The following is a 7,235-nucleotide window of genomic DNA, read 5'->3' as shown; positions in this document are numbered from 1 at the left end:
ATCTCCTTTTTTTGTTCCGCAGAAGATAGTAGACTGCATAATAACTTGTGAAGCAGTGTTTTGGCTTGTCTAAACCTTCTTAAACTAACATGTTATTTATACTATACACAATCAGGCAGTGGGTCTCAAGAGGATCACATTCTCTGTTACACACCATTATTTCTTGCAGAGACACCTGCACCACAAGTCTTTTTTTTTTTTTTTTTTTTTTTAAACTTCCTGTGAAAGTTCTTGTATCACCCTAAAAAAAATAACAAATAAATTAAAAAAAAGTTACACTATTCACACAAGAGGAGACACGGTCAACTCATTCACAGCACATGTTGCTGTCTGCATCGAATATTATACAAAAATTCCACTCTGTTATTGTGGTACTGAATGACACCCTGAGATGATGTGTGGGGACTTTAAGGGTGGGCTGCCTGACTTTATAAAAGCACTTCTTATGCTTCTAAAAATGGGTAAATCTTTCAAGATGCATGCATGTGGTGTGTATTGTTAAGTACTGCCTTATTGTTCTTAGATCAGAAAATCTCAAGATTTCAGGTTAAAATTCATAAATGTGTAATTATGAATTATGAATGTATAATGGACAGTGTTTATTTTAAGTGCTGAGACATGTCACCATTTCTTTTAAGGTTTTCACCATCAGTTTTTTGCCTTCGCTAGTTCACTGAAAATGATCCTGCGATGTGACAGACAGTATTTTAAAGTACAGGTATTCCATGTTGTTGTCATAAAAGCTACAGTATATATATACAAACTATAAAGGAATTAGCTAAATGTTTTTAAAATATTAAGTTTAGCATTTCACACCACAGGACATGTCAACTTCCTAAAAGTATTACATGTACAACTACCCTTAGGTGACAGAAACCAAGACCTTCTATAAGTCTGACAGAACCTATAGCAACTTCACCACAACTTAGAAGAGAATATTTTCTTGTCAGCAACCTCTGCAACTGTTACATCTGGTAGGCTATAATATGCTGTATATAACCTAATATTGAGGCAAAAGCTGTTTTGTCCATATTTATATGTATTGTATTTAGTGCGGCTGTCTACTTGTGAATTTTTCTGCTTAAAACTTTTGTTGTTGCTGGTCTGTTTCAAGTTTGTTGAATCATTGACTTGATTTAAGCTCTATGTTTTTTTGATTAAGGCAATGTGCTTTTGTTTTTAAACTTTATGTGTGTCATCTGTGCATCAAGTTAGAGAAGAACGGGGCTAGTTGTCACACTTTTTACTACAATTAATATTTCTCAGGGTATGTTTATTTTTTCACTTTCTGTACAGGCACATACATTAAGGTCTTAGATACAAAAAGTGATCGAATATTTCCACCATAAAAGGTGCTGTAAGCGATTTTTTCATGGAAAGGTATCAAAAAACAAGTCACACTCCCTGAAAGATATTAAAGAAATAAGTGTTGTGAGATACCTCACCTGTCTCTGTGACAGCTCTAGACTCTGTAAACAGCAAACAAAAATGTGTCCGCGGTCCACAGTCAATGGGACCTTAGGGGAGTTAGGAACTAACTAGGAACCTTAGGAAATAAAGGGAGTTTATTTATAATGTAAGTGCTTGTGACTTATGGTAAATTACAATGGCCTGAATGCAGGTGGTTATGTAAAAAGATGGGGAGCTTGTCCTTAAAGGGAGAAGCATAAGTATATATCTGGCCAATGAAATAGCAAGCACTCTAAACAGAGAGGACTTGTGAAGAGTGAGACGTCTTGGTTGTAAAACCTTGTGAATGTGTTTTGAGAAGAGCATCCTGCTGCAAAACATATGTTTTGTAAGGATACACCATTCATCCATGCCCCTGAGGAGGCCACGGCTCTAGTTGAGTGTGCTTTATCACCAACTGGGCAAGTCTTACCCTGTGACCCATAAGCCAGGGCAATTGCATCAACAATCCAGTGAGAAAGTCTTTGCTTAGAGATAGACATTCCTTTCGTACATCCTCCATAGCATAGTTGATCAGACAGTCTGAACTGGTGTGTATGCTCAACATATGCGTGTAGCGCCCACACAGGGCATAACAAATGCAATGATTTATCCTCATCCAAATTAAATGGAGGAAGGAAGAAGGCCTGAAGGTGAACCACCTGCGCTCTGAAGGGTGTGGTTAGGACCTTAGGCACATAGCCTTTTCTGGGTTTGACAGTGGCTTTGAAAGACCAGGGCCAAACTCCAGACATGAATTGTGGAATGATAGTGCATGAAGGTCACGACCAGTTTTACTGAGGCCAGAGCCAGCAGTAGTGCAGTCTTAATGGAGAGCATGCGTCAGAGTCCAAATTAAAGTAAGTCCCAAGTCGGGAATGTAGCCGGCCGAGGTGGTTTAATCATCTTGTTCCTTTAAGGAATTTTATGATTAAATCATGCTTGCCTGTAGTGGTGCTGGCTTCATGTGCGTGATACGCAGATATAGTCGCCACATACACTTTGAGCGTTGACGAAGTGAGTCCTGCGTCTAATCGCTCTTGAAGAAATATGAGAATTTCATGTATGGGGCAGTTTACTGGGTATTTGCCATGTGAGAGACACCAATCAGTGAACACATTCCATTTTAGCATGTAGAGGCGTCTCGTGGAAGGTGCACTGGCCTGTAAAATGGTGTTCATGATTGAATGCATTTGTTCTGGCACGTTTAGCACACTCTGTTCAGGGGCCACACATGCAGGTTCCACAGCTTAGGCTGGGGATGCCAGATTGTGCCTTGCGCCTGAGAGAGGAGATCCTTCTTCAGTGGTATTTACCATGGCGAGCTGTACAATATCTCTATCATTTCCGGACACCATGGCTGGTTGGGCCATTTCAGCGCAACCAATAGAATCGTTTCCTTGTCCTCTCTGACTCTGCATATGACAGAGTGAATTAGGCACACCGGGGGAAACGTATATTGTGGGCCATTACGTCTGCTCCCAATGGGGCTTGGGACTTCGAGTACCAGAGGGGACAGTGGGTATTCCCCACTGAGGCAAATAGATTGATTTCTGCTTTGCCGAATATTTCCCAAATCCTCAATACAGTTTGAGGATGAAGTCTCCATTTGCCCGGTATCACCTCTTGGCATGACAATAGGTCCGCGCCATAATTCAGGCGGCCTGGGACATATGTCGCTCTCAGGGAGAGGAGATGATGCTCGCTCCATAGGAGGAGGTGATACGTCAGTCTCAACAGTGGTGGTTTGGCGGTTTATATATACCACAACTGTCATGTTGTCTGAGCGAACCACGACATGACAGTTTGCTATTTCTGACTGAAAAGCCTTTAAGGCTAGGAATACAGCCGATAGCTCTAGATGGTTGATGTGCCATGCTTTCTTTGCACCTGTCCAGGTGCCGAAAGTCGGGCGTCCATCGCACCCCCCCCCAACCTGTGTTGGAAGCATCCGTAGTCACCACTTTCCACCTGACAATCTGTCCCAGCGTGACACCTCGCTGGTAAAAGGCAAGAAATGTCCAAGGTGCTAATGCAGCTATACAGCGGTGGGATATAGTATAGAGATATGAATGGTGCCATGCATGTCATGGCACACGGCGCTTAAGCCAGCACTGAAGAGGTCTCATGTGTAAGAGACCTAATGGAATGATGGCAGATGCCACTGCCATAAACCCCAGTGCTTTTTGAAACAGCTTCAGTGGAAGTGTTTTCCCCAGAAGAAACAACATTTTGAACAATGTTGTGAACAACAATATTCCTTTCCCAACAAACAGCAGTGGGGAACAGTGTTTTGTGTCTCCACTCGTGCATTCTTTGGAGCAGACCTGGAGGGAACCACGGGCTCTGCTTTCTGCTTCAAAGGGCTGTGCCCGTCAGGAGTGCTTTTGCTGTGTGTGTGGGGGGGGGGGGGGGGGTTGTTCCGACAGTGTGAAGCAGGCGCTGATATGGCTGCTTCCATTTGGGCCACGGCTTTCTTGGCCTCACTGGTGGCTCGACAGCGACAGGTGCCGGCGCTGAGGCAGCAGGTATGGGGCTTTTTCGTCAGGCACTGGCTCAAAACAGAGTGAGGGCGAACCAGCTGTGATGTACTCCGTTTTGGCATAAAGTGTTTCATAGCCTATGGTTGCTGCTGAGTCGCAATGTAACGCTCAGCAAACTTATTCACAGAGCCGCCAAAGAGGCCGGCTGGAGACACTGGAGCGTCCAACAGAGGGGCTTTTTCCTTTTCACTCATTTCTTTGAGGGTTAGCCCTACATGTCGATTCAGAACTACCAGGTTGCCCATGGACTTGCTGATGGCCTGCGCAGTGACTTTTGTGGCACGCAGCGCTAAGTCTGCGGAGCTCTTTGGATGTCTCTGGATCGAAGCCTTGCTCGTCCATTTGTTTGAGGAGCTTGGCTTGAAATATCTGGAGCACCGCCATTGCTTGAAGTGCTGATCCAGCTTGTCCTGCCGCTGAGTACGCTTTTCCATCCAGTGCGGACGTTTGTCGACACAGCTTGGAAGGATGTATAGGGCTTGATTTCCACACCCTGTTCCTCGCTGGGCAGAGGTATGCTGCTACCGCCTCCTCCACAGGGGGCAGTTGGGCATAACCGTTCTCTTCTTCATGATCCACATTAGAGAGGATGGCATCACTGCGCGGGCATGCTGAGAAGGATGCGTGCCAGGACTTAGACAGTTCGTTATGAACTTTGGGGAGGAATAGGGCAGATTTGCAGAATGCGGCTGCTTGACGGCGTCCGGACTGCAGGAACCATTCATTGAGGCGAGACTGTTCAGGTTCCTCTGGGGAAGACCACTCGAGATTAAGCTCTTTGACCATCCTTGTAAGGACACAGAGCATCTCCCTGTCAGTGGCGCGTGTACGCTTCTTGCCCTCACTGGGGGAGGTGGTCATCCACTGACCATTCACCTGATGCTGCAAGAGACATGACATCGTCATTATCATCCCCAGCATCGGAACCGCTGACCGAGACGACGCCCCACGCTCTTTCAGAGGGCCCGAGCTCGTCTCGCACATAACGTATCAGCAAAGACGCGTCATGTGAAGATTGAGGGGCTCGCGGGGTGTGTCGGCACGAGGACCACCTCAAATTCATACTGCTCGACCTCGCGGCCCCACCATGCCTCCTCGTGTGAATTCTTGTGTATCACAGAAGAAGCGGGTGGGAGGACGTAAATGTGGGCCAGACAGTAAATGCAGCTCTCATGTTGTCTGAAGGCAGGATGTGCATCTAGCACAAGGAACACTTGTGGAACGACATCTTTAAAAAGACACGAACACGTAAGCGACTCTTTTAGATATATAAATATATAAAGAAATATATGCTTCTATTTCACACAATATACAATATGCAATTGCTTTGTAAGGATACACAACACCTGCTGAAGCGCTGTGGGGAATCAGGATGCTGAGGCCAGTTCATCAGCGAAGCCTCAAGCGGCGAGGCGGAATGATGTTCGCCGGAGCACTGCAGGGAAGCGGAGAGTCTTCTCGTAGCAATGAAGATTCCACCCGCTGACTCGAGTATATCGACAGCGAAGGGTAAAGGGCTTTTAGATCGCTGTTTTGAAGGAAGAAATTCTGAGAAAATGGTGTTTGTGCACCTGCTTTTATAGTGGACAGCTTTGCGCCAAAACTGGCGGGGCTCAAACACTATAGCCAATATTAGAATATTGCTGTTATTTTAGAGAGGTTACAACTAGGTTGTGTAAGAAGGCACTCCCCATTAGCGTTAATAAACACAATGTCAAGTGTACTGAGTCCTAAGAGAACTCATTTGCTATCTTTGGAGTGCGGGGTTTTGGAAAGAGGGGGCGTGGCTAATCCAACGGCTCAGCTTGTTTAAATTCTGGAAAAATCACTTTAATGCTCCTTTAATGCTCAGGAAAAAAGAAAGCTACAGTTCACTGAACACGTCTACCCTTTGTGACAACATTCCCCAACAGTGACAATTATGGGGTAAGCCTGCCTACAACAGGCTTTATAGCCAACAATAATAAAAAACAAAACATTTAGGAAATAGCAACAATGTAAAAGGTAACACAAAAATGTCAAATCTAAAATTGTTTTAGCCAACAAATGTTGTGATTAATAAATAGTATAGGTTAAATACTGTATATATACAGTATACAATATACCTGAAAACTCCAATAAATTTGCCTAGACATCGCTCTGCCCCGGTCTCCCATATTAACCTGTAGATAACCTAATGCATGAACATAAACATTATTTTCTAGTTCAAGAGGATGGCTGTGTCGCATTTGTCGGCCGTATACGTCATCGAGGCTGTCTCGTTTCAGAAAAGCGAGTTGGACACTTCGAATGCGACCTTCTTTCACGGGAATTCGGAGGATGCATCAGGTGTATCCTTGGTGGGCACTCACAACCCACAATTCTTTGCTTCAACGGATATATAGATATATATATATATTTGGCCGTAAATATGATGTTAAATCGCAAGTAATGTTAATTCCCAAGTTGAAGTACCTCAGTAGATGGGTGCAGAGTATATAATATGTATAATTATATTAAAATATAATTAAAATAAAGTATTAGACTAAAACTACACCTGTAAAATCTATTTTCTTTTCTCTTTACATCATTATAACTCTCCTAAAATGTACCTCATACATTCCCTTCTAAAGGGACTTTGTTCCCTTCTCACTCGCCAAGAGTGGCGTGCTGTCATAGCACCCATGTTACGTTCCGTTTCCTTTTGTCCTACGAAAGCCGTCTCGTTTAAACGAGATTTGTTTAAAGGAGGACGCTCGGTATACAGCAGCCTTCAAAGGACGCGTCCTACCTAGCATGCAGCCTTCGAAACGAGACAGCCGATATGTCACTAGCGCCCTTATTCATTTAATCTCGCGCTCTCAGTTCTTTATCAGCAGAGGGAGGAGATGCGCGCGGTGCGTTAAAAGGACGGCTCTGCTGCTACTTTACAAACTCATAATCAGCCCAAATGACCAAGCCGACCATTTTTGTAAGTATATAGCTATGTTATATCCCATCATAATCTAAAAAGGGTTACTTTCAAACACTGTATGGAACATCCTGGTCTTCAGCGTTGAAACTAAAACAAGTAAAGCGACGCGACGCGTCAAACTGGAACTCTGCTTTATATTTAGCGAAGTAATTTATAATAGCCTACATGTAGCCTGTACACTGCAACGATATAGGCAGCTTCTGTGCTTATAATGGGAGAGGTTTTTTTATTTATTTTTTATTTTATTTTATTTATTTTATTTTTTACTTACTGTCTTGTTAAACCGTGAA

At 43.8% G+C, this 7,235-nt stretch overlaps 1 protein-coding gene across 3 annotated transcripts in view; it reads left to right on the top strand.

Annotated features, from left to right (window-relative positions):
• The first annotated feature begins 891 nt into the window (after positions 1-891).
• Positions 892-7,235, top strand: part of LOC127445638 (interleukin-12 receptor subunit beta-2-like) — a 29,276-nt gene continuing 22,932 nt past the window's right edge. Inside the window, exons 1-2 of one of the 3 annotated variants that reach the window (XM_051705843.1) lie at positions 5,122-5,240; positions 5,327-5,501. The gene's annotated coding sequence lies outside the window, so the exon portion shown is untranslated. Of the gene's footprint in view, positions 975-5,121; positions 5,241-5,326; positions 5,502-6,660; positions 6,943-7,235 lie in introns of those variants that run through there. The other 2 variants (XM_051705842.1, XM_051705841.1) reach the window with 2 other exon arrangements.

This window comes from Myxocyprinus asiaticus, chromosome 9 (genome assembly GCF_019703515.2).
Source record: "Myxocyprinus asiaticus isolate MX2 ecotype Aquarium Trade chromosome 9, UBuf_Myxa_2, whole genome shotgun sequence".
In the NCBI taxonomy this organism is placed as follows: Eukaryota; Metazoa; Chordata; class Actinopteri; order Cypriniformes; family Catostomidae; genus Myxocyprinus; species Myxocyprinus asiaticus.
Note: the sequence above shows the minus strand (reverse complement) of the source record. Positions and strands in the feature narration are given on the sequence as shown.